The 20,208-nt window shown below is 37.3% G+C and overlaps 1 protein-coding gene across 1 annotated transcript in view; it reads left to right on the forward strand.

Annotated features, from left to right (window-relative positions):
* The window catches only part of TSPAN17 (tetraspanin 17), a 244,598-nt gene that overhangs the window by 208,107 nt on the left and 16,283 nt on the right, over positions 1–20,208 (forward strand). The gene's annotated exons all lie outside the window — the stretch shown is intronic.

Raw genomic sequence — 20,208 nt, forward strand, 5'->3', positions numbered from 1 at the left:
TTTTCTTTCATGTAATTAACAAGAGTCCATGAGCTAGTGACGTATGGGATATACATTCCTACCAGGAGGGGCAAAGTTTCCCAAACCTTAAAATGCCTATAAATACACCCCTCACCACACCCACAAATCAGTTTTACAAACTTTGCCTCCAAGGGAGGTGGTGAAGTAAGTTTGTGCTAGATTCTACGTTGATATGCGCTCCGCAGCAAGTTGGAGCCCGGTTTTCCTCTCAGCGTGCAGTGAATGTCAGAGGGATGTGAGGAGAGTATTGCCTATTGAATGCAGTGATCTCCTTCTACGGGGTCTATTTCATAAGGTTCTCTGTTATCGGTCGTAGAGATTCATCTCTTACCTCCCTTTTCAGATCGACGATATACTCTTATATTTACCATTTCCTCTACTGATTCTCGTTTCAGTACTGGTTTGGCTTTCTACAAACATGTAGATGAGTGTCCTGGGGTAAGTAAGTCTTATTTTCTGTGACACTCTAAGCTATGGTTGGGCACTTTATTTATAAAGTTCTAAATATATGTATTCAAACATTTATTTGCCTTGACTCAGAATGTTCAACTTTCCTTATTTCCAGACAGTCAGTTTCATATTTGGGATTATGCTTTAAATTATCATATTTTTTCTTACCTCAAAAATGTGACTTTTTTCCCTGTGGGCTGTTAGGCTCGCGGGGGCTGAAAATGCTTCATTTTATTGTGTCATTCTTGGCGCGGACTTTTTTGGCGCAAAAATTCTTTTCCGTTTCCGGCGTCATACGTGTCGCCGGAAGTTGCGTCATTTTTGACGTTATTTTGCGCCAAAAATGTCGGCGTTCCGGATGTGGCGTCATTTTTGGCGCCAAAAGCATTTAGGCGCCAAATAATGTGGGCGTCTTATTTGGCGCCAAAAAATATGGGCGTCGCTTTTGTCTCCACATTATTTCAGTCTCATTTTTCATTTGCTTCTGGTTGCTAGAAGCTTGATGTTTGGCATTTTTTTTCCCATTCCTGAAACTGTCTTATAAGGAATTTGATCTATTTTGCTTTATATGTTGTTTTTTCTCTTACATATTGCAAGATGTCTCACGTTGCATCTGAGCCAGAAGATACTACAGGAAAACCACTGCCTGCTGGATCTACCAAAGCTAAGTGTATCTGCTGTAAACTTTTGGTAGCTATTCCTCCAGCTGTTGTTTGTAATAATTGTCATGACAAACTTGTTAAAGCAGATAATATTTCCTTTAGTGATGTACCATTACCTGTTGCAGTTCCCTCAACATCTAAGGTGCAGAATGTTCCTGATAACATAAGAGATTTTGTTTCTGAATCCATAAAGAAGGCTTTGTCTGTTATTTCTCCTTCTAGTAAACGTAAAAAGTCTTTTAAATCTTCTCTCTCTACAGATGAATTTTTAAATGAACACCATCATTCTGATTCTTTGGACTCTTCTGGTTCAGAGGATTCTGTCTCAGAGATTGATGCTGATAAATCTTCATATTTATTTAAGATGGAATTTATTCGCTCTTTACTTAAAGAAGTACTAATTGCTTTAGAAATAGAGGATTCTAGTCCTCTTGATACTAATTCTATACGTTTGGATAAGGTTTTTAAAGCTCCTGCGGTTATTCCAGAAGTCTTTCCTGTTCCTAATGCTATTTCTGCAGTAATTGCTAAGGAATGGGATAAATTGGGTAATTCATTTACTCCTTCTAAACGTTTTAAGCAATTATATCCTGTTCCGCCTGACAGGTTAGAATTTTGGGACAAAATCCCTAAAGTTGATGGGGCTATTTCTACCCTTGCTAAACGTACTACCATTCCTACGTCAGATGGTACCTCGTTTAAAGATCCTTTAGATAGAAAAATTGAATCTTTTCTAAGAAAAGCTTATCTATGTTCAGGTAATCTTCTTAGACCTGCTATATCATTGGCTGATGTTGCTGCAGCTTCAACTTTTTGGTTGGAAACTCTAGCGCAACAAGTAACAAATCGTGATTCTCATGATATTATTATTCTTCTCCAGCATGCTAATAATTTCATCTGTGATGCCATTTTTGATATTATTAGAGTTGATGTTAGATTTATGTCTCTGGCTATCTTAGCCAGAAGAGCTTTATGGCTTAAGACTTGGAATGCTGATATGGCTTCTAAATCAACTCTACTTTCCATTTCTTTCCAGGGAAACAAATTATTTGGTTCTCAGTTGGATTCTATTATTTCAACTGTTACTGGTGGGAAAGGAACTTTTTTACCACAGGATAAAAAGTCTAAAGGTAAAAACAGGGCTAACAATCGTTTTCGTTCCTTTCGTTTCAACAAAGAACAAAAGCCTGATCCTTCGTCCTCAGGAGCAGTTTCAGTTTGGAAACCATCTCCAGTCTGGAATAAATCCAAGCCTGCTAGAAAGGCAAAGCCTGCTTCTAAGTTCACATGAAGGTACGGCCCTCATTCCAGTTCAGCTGGTAGGGGGCAGGCTACGTTTTTTCAAAGAAATTTGGATCAATTCTGTTCACAATCTTTGGATTCAGAACATTGTTTCAGAAGGGTACAGAATTGGTTTCAAGATGAGACCTCCTGCAAAGAGATTTTTTCTTTCCCATGTCCCAGTAAATCCAGTGAAAGCTCAAGCATTTCTGAATTGTGTTTCAGATCTAGAGTTGGCTGGAGTAATTATGCCAGTTCCAGTTCCGGAACAGGGGATGGGGTTTTATTCAAATCTCTTCATTGTACCAAAGAAGGAGAATTCCTTCAGACCAGTTCTGGATCTAAAATTATTGAATCGTTATGTAAGGATACCAACGTTCAAGATGGTAACTGTAAGGACTATATTGCCTTTTGTTCAGCAAGGGAATTATATGTCCACAATAGATTTACAGGATGCATATCTGCATATTCCAATTCATCCAGATCATTATCAGTTCCTGAGATTCTCTTTTCTAGACAAGCATTACCAATTTGTGGCTCTACCGTTTGGCCTTGCTACAGCTCCAAGAATTTTCACAAAGATTCTCGGTGCCCTTCTGTCTGTAATCAGAGAACAGGGTATTGTGGTATTTCCTTATTTGGACGATATCTTGGTACTTGCTCCGTCTTTACATTTAGCAGAGTCTCATACGAATCGACTTGTGTTGTTTCTTCAAGATCATGGTTGGAGGATCAATTTACCAAAAAGTTCTTTGATTCCTCAAACAAGGGTAACCTTTCTGGGTTTCCAGATAGATTCAGTGTCCATGACTTTGTCTTTAACAGACAAGAGACGTCTAAAATTGATTACAGCCTGTCGAAACCTTCAGTCTCAATCATTCCCTTCGGTAGCCTTATGCATGGAAATTCTAGGTCTTATGACTGCTGCATCGGACGCGATCCCCTTTGCTCGTTTTCACATGCGACCTCTTCAGCTCTGTATGCTGAACCAATGGTGCAGGGATTACACGAAGATATATCAATTAATATCTTTAAAACCGATTGTTCGGCACTCTCTAACGTGGTGGACAGATCACCATCGTTTAATTCAGGGGGCTTCTTTTGTTCTTCCGACCTGGACTGTAATTTCAACAGATGCAAGTCTCACAGGTTGGGGAGCTGTGTGGGGATCTCTGACGGCACAAGGAGTTTGGGAATCTCAGGAGGTGAGATTACCGATCAATATCTTGGAACTCCGTGCAGTTTTCAGAGCTCTTCAGTTTTGGCCTCTTCTGAAGAGAGAATCGTTCATTTGTTTTCAGACAGACAATGTCACAACTGTGGCATACATCAATCATCAAGGAGGGACTCACAGTCCTCTGGCTATGAAAGAAGTATCTCGAATTTTGGTTTGGGCGGAATCCAGCTCCTGTCTAATCTCTGCGGTTCATATCCCAGGTGTAGACAATTGGGAAGCGGATTATCTCAGTCGCCAAACGTTGCATCCGGGCGAATGGTCTCTTCACCCAGAGGTATTTCTTCAGATTGTTCAATTGTGGGGGCTTCCAGAGATAGATCTGATGGCCTCTCATCTAAACAAGAAACTTCCCAGGTATCTGTCCAGATCCCGGGATCCTCAGGCGGAGGCAGTGGATGCATTATCACTTCCTTGGAAGTATCATCCTGCCTATATCTTTCCGCCTCTAGTTCTTCTTCCAAGAGTAATCTCCAAGATTCTGAGGGAATGCTCGTTTGTTCTGCTAATAGCTCCGGCATGGCCTCACAGGTTTTGGTATGCGGATCTTGTCCGGATGGCATCTTGCCAGCCATGGACTCTTCCGTTAAGACCAGACCTTCTGTCACAAGGTCCTTTTTTCCATCCGGATCTGAAATCCTTAAATTTAAAGGTATGGAGATTGAACGCTTGATTCTTGGTCATAGAGGTTTCTCTGACTCCGTGATTAATACTATGTTACAGGCTCGTAAATCTGTATCTCGAGAGATATATTATAGAGTCTGGAAGACTTATATTTCTTGGTGTCTTTCTCATCATTTTTCTTGGCATTCTTTTAGAATACCGAGAATTTTACAGTTTCTTCAGGATGGTTTAGATAAGGGTTTGTCCGCAAGTTCTTTGAAAGGACAAATCTCCGCTCTTTCTGTTCTTTTTCACAGAAAGATTGCTATTCTTCCTGATATTCATTGTTTTGTACAAGCTTTGGTTCGTATAAAACCTGTCATTAAGTCAATTTCTCCTCCTTGGAGTTTGAATTTGGTTCTGGGAGCTCTTCAAGCTCCTCCGTTTGAACCTATGCATTCATTGGACATTAAATTACTTTCTTGGAAAGTTTTGTTCCTTTTGGCCATCTCTTCTGCTAGAAGAGTTTCTGAATTATCTGCTCTTTCGTGTGAGTCTCCTTTTCTGATTTTTCATCAGGATAAGGCGGTGTTGCGAACTTCTTTTGAATTTTTACCTAAAGTTGTGAATTCCAACAACATTAGTAGAGAAATTGTGGTTCCTTCATTATGTCCTAATCCTAAGAATTCTAAGGAGAAATCATTGCATTCTTTGGATGTTGTTAGAGCTTTGAAATATTATGTTGAAGCTACGAAATCTTTCCGTAAGACTTCTAGTCTATTTGTTATCTTTTCCGGTTCTAGGAAAGGCCAGAAAGCTTCTGCCATTTCTTTGGCATCTTGGTTGAAATCTTTAATTCATCTTGCCTATGTTGAGTCGGGTAAAATTCCGCCTCAAAGAATTACAGCTCATTCTACTAGGTCAGTATCTACTTCCTGGGCGTTTAGGAATGAAGCTTCGGTTGACCAGATCTGCAAAGCAGCAACTTGGTCCTCTTTGCATACTTTTACTAAATTCTACCATTTTGATGTATTTTCTTCTTCTGAAGCAGTTTTTGGTAGAAAAGTTCTTCAGGCAGCGGTTTCAGTTTGAATCTTCTGCTTATGTTTTTTGTTAAACTTTATTTTGGGTGTGGATTATTTTCAGCAGGAATTGGCTGTCTTTATTTTATCCCTCCCTCTCTAGTGACTCTTGTGTGGAAAGATCCACATCTTGGGTAGTCATTATCCCATACGTCACTAGCTCATGGACTCTTGTTAATTACATGAAAGAAAACATAATTTATGTAAGAACTTACCTGATAAATTCATTTCTTTCATATTAACAAGAGTCCATGAGGCCCACCCTTTTTTGTGGTGGTTATGATTTTTTTGTATAAAGCACAATTATTCCAATTCCTTATTTTATATGCTTCGCACTTTTTTTCTTATCACCCCACTTCTTGGCTATTCGTTAAACTGATTTGTGGGTGTGGTGAGGGGTGTATTTATAGGCATTTTAAGGTTTGGGAAACTTTGCCCCTCCTGGTAGGAATGTATATCCCATACGTCACTAGCTCATGGACTCTTGTTAATATGAAAGAAATGAATTTATCAGGTAAGTTCTTACATAAATTATGTTTTCTACCTAATTTGCAGGTTCCTGCATACCTTTTTTTTTAGAATTTTTTAGTATGAAGTAAACTGGACTTCTGGATTTATTCCTTTGTCTTTCAGGAGATTGGGAGTTTTTCTTTTCGTAGAAGCAGATTCCTCCTAATTGATCAGCTAACTTTAACTTTTTTTGGGAAGTGTTCCGTGATGCAGGAATAATCCAAGTAAGCGTGGAAGCTGAAGGTTGTAAGTTTTAATCCAGCTATGGCTGCTTGTTTTAAAAAGAGACTCCTGTTAAAGGGGCTGCTTTTAACTTTTGTGTCCAGTGCTAAAGGAATTAGTATTGGTTTTTCCTGTTTTTGGCATTTTTGACAGTTGTTCACAGCTAGAGGGCTTTAGTTCATGTATGCCATATAGATAACATTATGCTCACGCACTTGGAGTTACATAGGACATGCTTGAGCATTACATACACATGTGATATGAGTTTAATTTATTGGAAGCTTGCTAATAAGACCAAGTTTCAATCACATCATTCCATTCAAAATGCCAAAGATCACAGAATTTGACAGACATAAAATCATACTTTTGCATCAGCAAGGCCACTCTCAAAGGGGAATCAGCAAACAAACTGGATACTCAAGATCTGGTATTCAAGCTTCAATAAAATAAATTTGAAGAATCAAGAGAGGTCAAGCACAAAAAAGGACTGGAAGGCCAAGAAAACTTTCAAAATCTGATGAGAAGTTTCTTAGATTTTTTTCTTTGAGAGACCAGAAGAAGTCCAGCAAGGACCTTGCTCAGCATCTTGCAGCTTCATCGAGATGCCAAATTGACCCTTTTACAGTCTGAAGAAGCTTGATTAGGAATGGTCTTTGTGTAAGGGTTGCAGCCAAGAAACCACTTTTTTGGAAGGGGAAGGGGGAGAAAAGTCTAAGATATGCTAAAGCTCACAAAGATTGGAATGAAGATCAGTGGAAAAGAGTATTATGGAGTGACAAATCCAAGTTTTACAATTTTGTGTCCAATCTTCCACAATATGTGAGAAGAGTTGGAGAGAGATGGAACATGAGTGCTAACATGGCGGAGGTTCTGTCCTAGTTTGGGACTGCATTTCTGCCAGTGGTGTTGGCAATATTGTTCGAATTGATGGGATCATAAATGCTGAAAAGTACATACAGGCTTTAAATCATCATGCCATTCCTTCTGGAAAGTGGCTGATTGAGAATGGTTTTATTTTTCAGCATGATAACGATCCTTAATAAAGAGACAGAAAAATAAATATGGGTGTTCATTAAAACTTTGCTAAAAAACAAATCTAAAGGTGGCCTAAGACTTTTGCACAGTACTGTATATGAAAGAAAACATGTATGTATTTTTACCCAATAAAGTAATTTTTTTCATGGTGGTAACACTCCACTAGGCCCCAGAGTCCTTCAGAGTTTGGCTCTCTGTTGGAAAGGGAGTCTTATTTTCTATATCAGTTTGTCTATTTCAGCATTAGCATATGTCAATCATCAATGGGGAACTCTGAGTTCCCTGGCCATGAGGGAAGTATTGTGTGTTCTTTCCTGCGCATAAGTTAATTATTTGATTTCTGCTGTTCATATTCCTGGAGTGAACAACTAGGAAACAGTTTTTGTTAGTTGTTTGTCTTGGCACCCAGGAGAGTGGTCTCATCATCTGGATATCTTCTATCAGACAGTGGATCTTTGGGGTCTCTCAGAGATAGTTCTGATGATCTTTTGTTTCATTATTTTACTTTCCAGGTACTGTGTGAGCTCCATGGATCCTCAAGCGGTGTTTCTGGATGCTTAGGTAGTTTTGTTTCTTTGTCATTTCGACTAACGTGTTTTTTTTTCCATCTTTGTTTTTTCTTCCAGTGTGGTTGCCTAATCAGTCTAGTAGACATGTGCAGGTCAGAAAATGTAATTTTGGATATTTGAGGTAATTTGATAGCAAATGTTTTTTACTTATTGTATTAAGCCTGATGAAACATCCACTGGTTTGATGAGAAACGCGTTGTTAGTATTTTTAATATATTTTTTAATAAAGTAAGTTCTGATTTTACTTACCACTTGCTGCCAGACCTTTTTTACCACCCTTTGGTTTCTCTTTGGACTGCTGGGAGTTCCTGTCTTACCGGCTATCAGTCTACTGGGTGACTGTTTGATCCCAATTTGCTTCTAGTGCACCAAGGGAGGTGCTTTACCAAATGTGAGTACATTTATTACCATATACTGTTCTCATTTGTTCATACAATACTAGGCCATATTGAAGTGTATCTGCTTATACCATCTACAGATTGTTGATCAGCCTTTGGAAGTCAGTCTGCTGGGTGACTGTACATGATTCCAGACCGCTTCTTGTACACCACTAGGGGTGTCTCGCCAAATGTGAGTGTGTCATTACACTGATATTTGTTTATTTATCTATCTTCAAACAATATTGGGCCATGTGGCGCTTCTGTCCTCTTATGTTGTCTTCCCCGAATATTTGTTACCTGCGCCATTCGGTTTTCATTTAGTTTAAAGCCAAATGAAAATCGAATTTTCTTTAAACATTAAAAATCGTTTTTGTTAAACAAATGTAAATGTTTAGAAACTACAGGTGAAAAGTTCACCTGTAGCTAAAAATACTTACCTTAACTTTCTATGGAGAGTGTAATAACCCGATCATCTTCTTGCCTGAGCCCCTTTTTAGAGGAGCCGAGGCTCTGGCAAGAAGAGGATCAGATTAGCATGCTCTACAGCGCTTTAGGTTTCTTTGATTTAGTTAAGAAAAAAAAAGTTTTCTTAAATCCCACCCTTTATATTTTATCACTTGTAGAATCCACTGCTTGAGTATTAGTTGCCAGGAGTAATGCATTGTGGACTCTTGCCACCTGTATGAAAGAAAACATAATTTATGCTTACCTGGTAAATTAATTTTTTTTTAGTCAACGAGACCCCTCCCTCTGCTTTTCTGGTGTTTTTTTTTTCTTAAGCGTATCTTTTTTTACCCTGCTCCTATTTGTTTGCTCTTGATTCTTTTGCTACCTCTCTGGCTTGGTTATACATCATACTGAGTTGCTAGTGAAGTTGAAGGGTTTTATGGAGTTCCTGGGGTTTGGAAATCTTTGTCTCGTGGACTCTCACCATCATGAAAGAAATTAATTTATTAGGTAAGCATAAATTATGTTTTGCCTTATTGTGATGGCAGACCGCTCAGAGGTTATACCTACGCGAGACCTTCATGACTGTTCCACATCTTTCCTAGGAGTATATTTGCAGCACATCTGTGTTAATGGCAGATTTAAAGGGCTTTTGTAATTACGGTCATCAGTCACTGTCTATGTGAAAACAATGAATCATGGGTTTATGGTTCAGCAAGTGCATCATATTTAGTGGTTAGAAATGATCCAGGGAGCAATCTATGTGGGGTTTAGAATGGACTCCTGTAGTAACATAGAAACAGCCGATAATACCCAAAAGACTCATCAAAACTTCCCACACGAAGTATAAGCTTAATTTAATAGGATATGTGTACGTAATTCCTGTTGTTATTCTTGCCGTTGGAAGTCTGTTGCATTAGTTAGCCACCTGTAAAGAAATGCCTTTGTATATTTGTGATGAAATGATTTTTACACTTAGTGTACATTTTCTTTTTCTCAAATATAGCTTAGCAAGTGTTAGTGTGTAAGCTGTGAATATTTGTAATGTGTGTAAACAATAGCATCATGTTACATAGAGATGTTGTTCCTGCCAAATATCAGACACAGTATTTTAAACCTGAAAGGATTTTAGGAAAATGCTTTAAAATATATATATATATATATATATATATATATATATAATATATATGTGTGCGTGTGTGCATGTGTGTGTATGTATATATGTATATATATATATATATATATATATATATATATATATATATATATGTAATGTGAATGTGTGAGTATTTGTGTGTGTATGTAAGAGTATCTGTGTGTGTGTGTATATATACAAAACACGGGTGGGGTCAGCACTCTCAGGCCGGACCGGGTACACATCCTATGACCCTGCAACATGCACAGCCCTGGGTGCAAACCAGCACTCAGGAAGCTGCACTGTCACCAGAGTCGCAGGCAGTTAACCCCAGACCGGCCTGGGTGCAAGGCCCAAACAGGGAAAATTACAAAAAAAATAATACATTAATATAACACACAGAAAAAGTCCAGCACTCACTCACAAGCTCTCAACTAAGATAAAGAGTTAGTTACCGCATCTGGCCAAATTGGAAAAGCCTAGGTACCTCGTCAAGGTCTCTTCCAAAAAACCTGGGTCCCTAAACAGCCACACAATGCAGGCTCACAATCAAACAACTGTGAAAAAAAGCAACTGTTAAAAAATGGAGGGTGCACAGGCTTATGCACAGCAGCTAACTTTGTCTTTTTTATTTTAAGAGCTTAATTTATCCGTTTGGACTAGTGTAGGTTTTGTTTATAATTTAATAAACCATCCAAGAGAATAGTTGTTTTTCTTAAAAACTGTAGAAATTTCCAGTAATTTATTAATAATATATATCATGGTTAAATAGCACAGTATTATTAACTTATAATACAAAATTATAGTATTATTTTAAAAAAAAATAGCATTTCCAGACATGACGTGCTTGTGTGTGTGTATGTATGTGTGTGTGTGTGTATGTATGCCTGTGTGTGTGTGTATATATATATATATAGATAGATAGATAGAGAGCACTCTCACTTTCCAAACTTGATGCCAGGGTGCCAGCAGATAAATATACACGGTAAAGGAAGGCACTCTCTGGTCTTTTCTTCAAAATAACTTTAATAATCGTGACGTTTCGAGGACACACTCCCCTTCCTCAGACTGTGTATATGTTTGTATATATATATATATATATATATATATATATATATATATATATATATATATATATTTATATATATATAATATATGTGTGTATGTATGTGTGTGTGTGTGTGTGTGTGTATATATATATATATATATATATATATATGTGTGTGTGTATTAACCATGATATATATTAATAAATTACTGGAAATTTCTACAGTTTGTAAGAAAAACAACTATTCTCTTGGATGGTTTATTAAATTATAAACAAAACCCACACTAGTAGAAACGTAGAAATTAAGCTCTAAGAATAAAAAAGACAAAGTTAGCTGCTGTGTCTCATGGAAGTACAGTTTCACAATACTTTAGCCATTTGTGTGACAAAAAGTAAGATGCCAGTTCAGGAGCATGTGTTTGTTTTTTTTGTTTTCATTTTTCTTGTATTCCTTTAAAGCTAAATAGACATCTAACACAATTCTTCTTGTTAATATTGCTTAAAGGGACAGTACACTGTAAAATTGTTTTTATATGAATGTATTTTCAACAACTTGTTATAGCAGTTGCAGACTAACGTTCGTTTAAAAAAGGATAATCCAGCTATCCTCAAGCGGTGCGCTGCTGTGCATCAGTTCCGTTCCGGTGGGCTTGGTGCAAAAGGCTGCGCTCTCCAAATGAACTCCCAAAGGAATCCTAGATGTGCAAAAAGATAGAAAGAGAGGCGCCAGACCCATAAAACAGTATCGTTTGGATGGAAGGGAATATATACAAGCAAAAATCCCCCTTTCTGAGTGAATACTCACAATCGTGGCGGCACTTTCAGCGTGCCCTTGACGGTGACGTCATCTGCCTGGGGGTGTCTGTCGGGCGACTCTCAACGGTCCCGACTTGCGGTGAAGGGCACGCTGAAAGTGCCACCATAATTGTGAGTATTCACTCAGAAAGGGGGATTTTTTCTTGTATATATTCCCTTCCATCCAAACGATACTGTTTTATGGGTCTGGCGCCTCTCTTTCTATCTTTTTTGCAGTTGTAGACTAAAATTTATGAGAAATTGCATTTTCGGTTTATTTGTGCATATGAAATAGCTGGTTTTGTGTTTTTAAACCACAGCCTATTACAATGGGTTGAGCTTCGGGTAATATCAGATCTCATTATGTTATCACTTTGTGTACAAACACTTGCTTCCTTATCTTATATTTGTCTGGAACACCAAAGCTCAATACATAGAGAGAACAATGGAAAATTAGCATTTTATTACTTAACTATCATGCCCCCCACTGAGAGTGTAATCTCTTCTGCTGGCTGTGTTTACTTAGGCTATTCAATAGAATATACTCCAGTATGGAAACTTTCAGTATAGGTTGGGATACCACAGGCTAAATCAGCTATTTCAAATGCCAAATTATGGGTAAAGGAGCTACTTGTAAACAATTTAAAACACTCCAGCAGGTAAAATGAATCATTGGGATCAATTTAAAGGGGAGAACATTTTTGGGTGAACTGTCCCTTTAAAGACCTGAGGGTTTAGAACAAAACAAAAAACACTTTTTATATAAACAATTTCTGAATAAAAGAGCTCTCTGGATTTTTTTTTTTTTTAGCAAAGCTACAAAAATGTAATTTGTCCTATAGTATAAATCATGAGAAGAACTAATGCTGCTAGGTTACTTACTATTATAAATGGAGACGTGGCAGGGACAGGATCGCATGGATGGGGAGGGAGGGAATTTATTGGGGGCACCGGATCGCATGGGGAAGGGGGGGGAGTGGGATGTTTACATACCTAATAGCAGCTAACTAATACAGCAGCTTCTCTTCTCGGCATTTCCTCACTATCTGAAGCCGACGAAGCACCTCCTCCCACACACACAGCTACACACAGCTCTCAGTGTGCGAGTGTCACGTGATGGCTGGTTCTCACTCGCACACTGAAAGCTGTGCGGTTAGCAAGGCTATGGGCTGGGTTGTGGGAGGCACTGCAGGCAGAAAGTAGAAAGGGCTTTATGAGTATACTTCTATCTATAGCACATTGACAAAGAGATCGCTGCAAGGAGGACGTTGCAGGGAGAGAGACACCGCTGCAGGGAGAGGAAGGAATGGCGAGCTCCCTCTGACCCAGGATCCTGGCCAATTGGTAGAAAAACACAAAACGATAATCCTGAGGCCAAGTTAAAAACATAATCTTTATTGGTATTCCATTAGGATAAAATAAAACCCATGGGGGTCCAGCACACAAACAAAAATAAATTGAGCACAGAGTACTCAAGGTGACATGTTTCTGTAGGACACCGTAATCATAGCTAAATAAGTTCAGATGTGCTGTCTATTTAAAAGCCAACAAATAATTTAATTGGTTGTTACAAAAACCAATCACTAGTGTTCAAATGTGTACAATATGAACCTTATTGTTCCAATACTCCTGTGGATACTCCAAAAGTTAACATGAACTCTACATATGACCCACCACTGTTTTAAGGGCAGACAAAATAAATGCATTTAAATAATTTAATTTAGTCTAATGATATACCGCAACCTAATTAAACCATGAAGGTCATAGCATCCCTTACATGGGAACATAGGGCTATACTGAAAATGGGGGGTGTAGTACTGAAAAACAGTAAAGCTGATAACCTTGGAAAATAGTCAAAATATAAAATTTACATGAGTCAGAAAGATAAAGGAATGGATTTGAAATACCTCATAGTAAGAGGCAATAGTAAAAAACGATATTGTACCAATTGCTAAATATAGCGCTTTACTTAATGTAATACCTTTTAATGCTAATAGTAGTATAAGGTGTGACATTGCAGTGGCTGCAGGATATATTCTATGATATGTCTTAATGTCAACCATACATTCATAAAATTATTTAATATACAAAAGGGGAATGTGTAAGCTGACTTGATTAACCTAAACCTATATAAATAGGGATAAAATCAAATATACACAGTGAATATCATTATTGTGATACCAATATGGAATCCCCTGAATAAAGATATCCCAAAACCGGAGAGTAATAACTCTCTAGTGTATCACTTCATCAGAAGTTAAATAATGCATATGTATATCAGAACACCTCGCATAACCTGGTTTTGTATTGGAGCAAGCACCCACTGAAGATTTGTACTTCACATAAAGGACAATCTCAAGTAAAAGTTTGAGTGTAAGTTTGAGCCTCCCTGTCAATAAGAATGCATTCCTAGATGCACACACATATATATGTATACAATTTTACTTATATTAATATATTAGTGCGTCTGTGCAAATCTTGAGCATACTATAAAATGTAAAGAGGTATAAAGAGGGCCTAGATAGTATCAGTGGTTAGTGTATAAATACAAAAGATATATAAGAAAGCACTGGAAAACAAAGAGGTGATTGGTCGACAAGGATTACGTGACCGGACCAACGGACCTACAATTTCACCAGCTACGAATGCAGAGGTAAACGCTGTGTGTATGTATGTATGTATGTATATATATATGTGTGTATATATATATATATATATATATATATATATATATATATATATATATATATATATATATATATATAGCACACTATTTATATGGAGAGAGGATACGGTATTTATTTCTTAAACTTTTTAATTGTTACTTAGGTGCAGACCCTGTAAAGCAAATATCTAAACTTACAAAACAAAAAGAAACAAAGGAGGGCACTATCGTGCCCCCTACAAAAGCCAGGGATTTCAGCACTCCAAATATTATACAAAATAACTTAGTCAATGACACATATTGAAAAAAGTTTTTAGAATTTATTGTAGTCAGGTAATCCCTGCTCTGGTGTAAAGTATACAACAGCTGGGTCCCCTAAGCGAAACCACACACATCAAATTCCAATTCATTTATTTAGTGCAAATAATTTTATACATCTTAAATAAAATGTATTAAATTAATTAAAAAGCTGGCCAGCTCACTTAAAGTTAACTCGATACAAACACTTTCTTTATTTTATTTTATATGCTTACTTGCAACACCCCTACCAGAGGGTAGCCCTGTAACCCACAGGAATCTGCTACCATGGATAATATTGGGGATCTATGCAAAATAATGCATTACACAGTTATTAGTTAAATGGCAACACCTCTCTCAGAGGATAACCCAATAAAAAATTGGAAATCTGTTATCATGAGTTAAAGAATCACCTGATCTATGCCAATTACTTCATAGCACTGTATTTTAAAGCAATATTAAGAAGATAATACATGCTTAACACTTTTACGCACTAAATACATTGAACAACTCCCCAACCAGAGGGTAGCACCAAATTCCTAAAAAGGTATACACTACCATGGAAACATATAGGGATCTATGTTTAAATTATAATAAGTGCGTAATAACAACCACATATAAGAACACACATTGTCATAGCAAACAAATAGACCATTTCAAATATATTGCTTATGCAGTTTTTAAATGACGTTTCAGTTCTAATCCAGCACTATTAGAACTGCATTGCATAGTGTTCTTTACCACTCGTTTTCCTTAGAAAGTACATTTCATTATAGGATGCATGAACTCGTAAGTCCATTTATACATTACAATGACTTGTTAGTATTAGAAGTCCTCCTCCTTTAAGATCCTTAGGAGCAGTTTTATCCGGAAACAAGACCTCCGTGGCTGTTAGTTTTTGCAGCGTGCATCAAGTAAACCAAGGATCCGGTTCTCAGCTGTGAGAAATGACGTCACACGCCAACTGCCGTTTCACCCCCCACGTGACCAAACGTCATAGGGGCTTCCTCAGGGCGTGTACCATAGAACTCCATATGTGGTCCTTTTAAACACAGCCCGTGTTTCGGATTGGTGAAATACTATTAGTGTGATTATAGTGGCAATCATAAAGAAACTTATTTAGTATCAATATATTGTATGTACGTATCATTATTTAAAAAATAATAACGGTTGCAGCGACAGTATAATGAACCAAATTGCCAAGTAATAATACGTTTAGCCACTTTTGCTTGTTTAGCATTAAAGCAGAATTAATTTGCACAAATTTACTCTTTCAAATACATCATTAGACCAGTGGGCGCAAAATGGGCATTGAGAGTCAGAAAGAGAGACATAATTTAAGTAATAATGCATCAGTTATAAATAACTCAAATAGAATATATATAGTGTCAAAAATCAATTTCACAAAAAAGGGGCAAAATCTAATTTTTCATTTAATCCCTTTGGTGACAAAGTTTTTAACCTATAAATCCATGCTACCTCCTTTCTAAGTAGCAGGTTATCAATGTCACCACCTCTACCATACAGGGAGCATCTTTCAATCCCTATTACTTTAAGGTCATCTGTAGAGCATAATTTAAAATGTAAAGCTATGTTACTATTTATAGTTCCCTCTTTTGCATTAGAGATATCATTGCGATGTTCTGTTATTCTATCCTTTTAATATTCTCTTTGTTTTGCCTGTATAAAAAAGAGGACATGGACAGTACAGAAGATATTTTACATTATCAGATTTACAATTAATAAATTGTCTGATTTCATATGTTTTATCACCTGTACTAAACTGCTTAGTTTTTACAACAAATTTACAAAAAACACAATTGCCACATTGAAAGCAACCTTGTAGCTTCTGGAGTTTTTCTAGCCAATTTTGTGCTTTGGGGTTGCGTGTAAAATCGCTCTTAACCAATTTATCTTTTAAATTGGGAGCCCTACGTGCAACCAATGATGAAAAATCACCCACCACACTTTTTACATTCTCATCTGAGAGTAGGAATTGCCATTTGTTTTTTAATATCTTACAGACTTGATTCCAATGTCCATTATATTCAGTAACAAATCTTACTCTGTTATCTGTTTTATTTCTCTTTTTTGTCAAACAAAAGAGAGTCCCTATTTGTTTTAAGGGCACGATTCATAGCATATTTTACATTTCGCCTTGAATATCCTCTCACTTTAAACCGATTGGACATTTCCTGAGCATGTATATTAAATTTAGTCTTACTGGAACAGTTTCTTCGGAGTCTAAGAAATTGTCCAATAGGAATCCCTTTAATAAGGGACGGTGGGTGATGACTGGAAGCAAGTAGTAATGTATTAGTAGCTGTATTTTTTCTATAAATTTCAGTAGAAAGCTTGTTACCCTCTTTTTTTATTTTTATATCCAAGAAAGGCAATTCAGTAGTGCATATTCACATGTAAGAAAAATGTTAAAATTATTTTTATTCAAATTAGTTACAAATTCTTTTAAAAGGTCCAAGGACCCCTTCCAGAGAATAAATATGTCATCCACATATCAACGCCATATTAATACTGAAGACCCTATCCATTCATTAAATTCTTCAAAGACAGTAAGGAGCTCCCATAAGCCTAAATGCAGACAGGCATATGAGGGGGCACAAGTCGCCCCCGTCGCCGCGCCCCTTATTTGTTTATAGAATTTATCAAATTTAAACACGTTATTCTCCAAGATAAACTTTAATAGCTCCACCAGGAACTCAGTATGTTTATTAAATTGACTACCTCTGGATTCAAGGAAAGGTTGTACAGCCGAGATTCCTAAGGAAAGCGGAATAGAGGAATAGAGTGCCTCTACGTCTAGTGACACTAAGAAAGTTTCCTCATCTACCTCTATGCCGTCTAATTGTCTTAATAAATTAGTGGTATCTTGGACAAATGTAGGCAAAGATGATACAAATGGTTTTAAATAGCTATCCACATAATTGCCAATATGTTCAGTAATGCTACCAATCCCCGAAATTATGGGGCGACCGGGAGGATCTTGCATATTTTTATGCAATTTAGGGATGCAATAAAAAACTGGGATTTTGGGAAATTTCACATACAGGTAGTCAAACTCTTTTTTACTTATAATACCATTTTTCCTGGCCCTATTTAGAATATGTAGCAATTCACCTTGTATTTTAGCGATTGGGTTTTCTGAAATGAGTTAGTACTGTTCTTTATTATTAAGCTGTTTTTTCACTTCCAAAGCATAATTTGATTCATTCATAATAACCAAATAACCTTTGTCTGCCTGCTTTATAATGATACCATTTTATATATATATATATATATATATATATATGTATATGTATGTATATGTGTGTATATATATATATATATATATATATATATACAATTGTATGCAAAAGTTTAGGCACCCCTGACAATTTCCATGATTTTCATTTATAAAGAATTGGGTGTTTGGATCAGCAATTTCATTTTGATCTATCAAATAACTGAAGGACACTAATATTTCTCCAACATAGGTGTGTCCGGTCCACGGCGTCATCCTTACTTGTGGGATATTCTCTTCCCCAACAGGAAATGGCAAAGAGCCCAGCAAAGCTGGTCACATGATCCCTCCTAGGCTCCGCCTACCCCAGTCATTCTCTTTGCCGTTGCACCGGCAACATCTCCACAGAGATGGTTAAGAGTTTTTTGGAGTCTTAATCTAGTTCTTTCAGTTCTTCAAGGGGTTCCGTTTGAACCCTTACATTCCGTAGATATTAAGTTATCTTGGAAAGTTTTGTTTTTGGTTGCAATTTCTTCTGCTAGAGGAGTTTCAGAGTTATCTGCTCTGCAGTGTTCTCCGCCCTATCTGGTGTTCCATGCAGATAAGGTGGTTTTGCGTACTAAGCCTGGTTTTCTTCCGAAAGTTGTTTCCAACAAAAATATTAACCAGGAGATAGTTGTACCTTCTTTGTGTCCGAATCCAGTTTCAAAGAAGGAACGTTTGTTACACAATTTGGACGTAGTCCGTGCTCTAAAATTCTATTTAGAGGCCACTAAAGATTTCAGACAAACATCTTCTTTGTTTGTTGTTTATTCTGGTAAAAGGAGAGGTCAAAAAGCAACTTCTACCTCTTTCTTTTTGGCTTAAAAGCATTATCCGATTGGCTTATGAGACTGCCGGACGGCAGCCTCCTGAAAGAATCACAGCTCACTCCACTAGGGCTGTGGCTTCCACATGGGCCTTCAGGAACGAGGCTTCTGTTGACCAGATATGTAAGGCAGCGACTTGGTCTTCACTGCACACTTTTGCCAAATTTTACAAATTTGATACTTTTGCTTCTTCGGAGGCTATTTTTGGGAGAAAGGTTTTGCAAGCCGTGGTGCCTTCCATTTAGGTGACCTGATTTGCTCCCTCCCTTCATCCGTGTCCTAAAGCTTTGGTATTGGTTCCCACAAGTAAGGATGACGCCGTGGACCGGACACACCTATGTTGGAGAAAACAGAATTTATGCTTACCTGATAAATTACTTTCTCCAACGGTGTGTCCGGTCCACGGCCCGCCCTGGTTTTTTTAATCAGGTCTGATGAATTATTTTCTCTAACTACAGTCACCACGGTATCATATGGTTTCTCCTATGCATATTTCCTCCTGTACGTCGAATGACTGGGGTAGGCGGAGCCTAGAAGGGATCATGTGACCAGCTTTGCTGGGCTCTTTGCCATTTCCTGTTGGGGAAGAGAATATCCCACAAGTAAGGATGACGCCGTGGACCGGACACACCGTTGGAGAAAGTAATTTATCAGGTAAGCATAAATTCTGTTTTCAGTACTGAAATGAGGTTTATTGGATTAACAGAAAATGTGCAATATGCATCAAAACAAAATTAGACAGGTGCATTTGGGCAACAGAAATATTGCATCAATATTTAGTAGAGCCTCCTTTAGCAGAAATAACAGCCTCTGGACGCTTCCTATAGCCTGTATTGAGTGTCTGGATTCTGGATTGAAGGTATTTTGGACCATTCCTCCTTGAAAAACATCTTCAGTTCAGTTAGGTTTGATGGTTGCTGAGCATGGACAGCCCGCTTCAAATGACCCCACAGATTTTCATTGATATTCAGGTCTGGGGACTGGGATGGCCATTCCAGAACATTGTACTTGTTCCTCTGCATAAATGCCAGAGTAGATTTTGAGCAGTGTTTTGGGTCGTTGTCTTGTTGAAATATCCAGCCCCGGCGTAACTTCATCTTTGTTGAAAAACACAATATCTAACCTATTAAACCTCCTGATGCTTGAGCAACATAAGAGGAAAGCCTCTACAACTTTCCCGGAAAAAAAATGCATATAATAACAAAAGTGTGTTAAAAAAGCAACAGCATCAACCAGAATGAATATACAAATTAAAATTTATTTAGGAAAATATTTAATTCCTTTATGCAATTCTATTGTTATTTAATGAGATCATATAACTGCGGAAATACAAACACACTCTACCATTCATACCATGTGTAGTGCAGAGAACCACCGGTGGTATAAAAATATAAAAAAAAAAAAAAAATGTATATATAGAAAGAATGGACTATGTCCAAAGTTTAAAAATGAATGTCCAAATGAAAAGAAAAAAGGTCCAGAGAAGGTATCCTCTATTTCATATGTAGCTAATGGCCCCCAAAGGACATCAACTTCTATAAGGTAAAACGTGATATGTACCATTAAAGTTGTTTGACACCAGGGGAATTAGAGGTTCAACTTATCCCTAATGTTTTAAGAAGTAAGACTCTAAAATGAACATCTTATGTGAAAACATCAACTTGT

Source organism: Bombina bombina, chromosome 6, assembly GCF_027579735.1.
Source record: "Bombina bombina isolate aBomBom1 chromosome 6, aBomBom1.pri, whole genome shotgun sequence".
In the NCBI taxonomy this organism is placed as follows: Eukaryota; Metazoa; Chordata; class Amphibia; order Anura; family Bombinatoridae; genus Bombina; species Bombina bombina.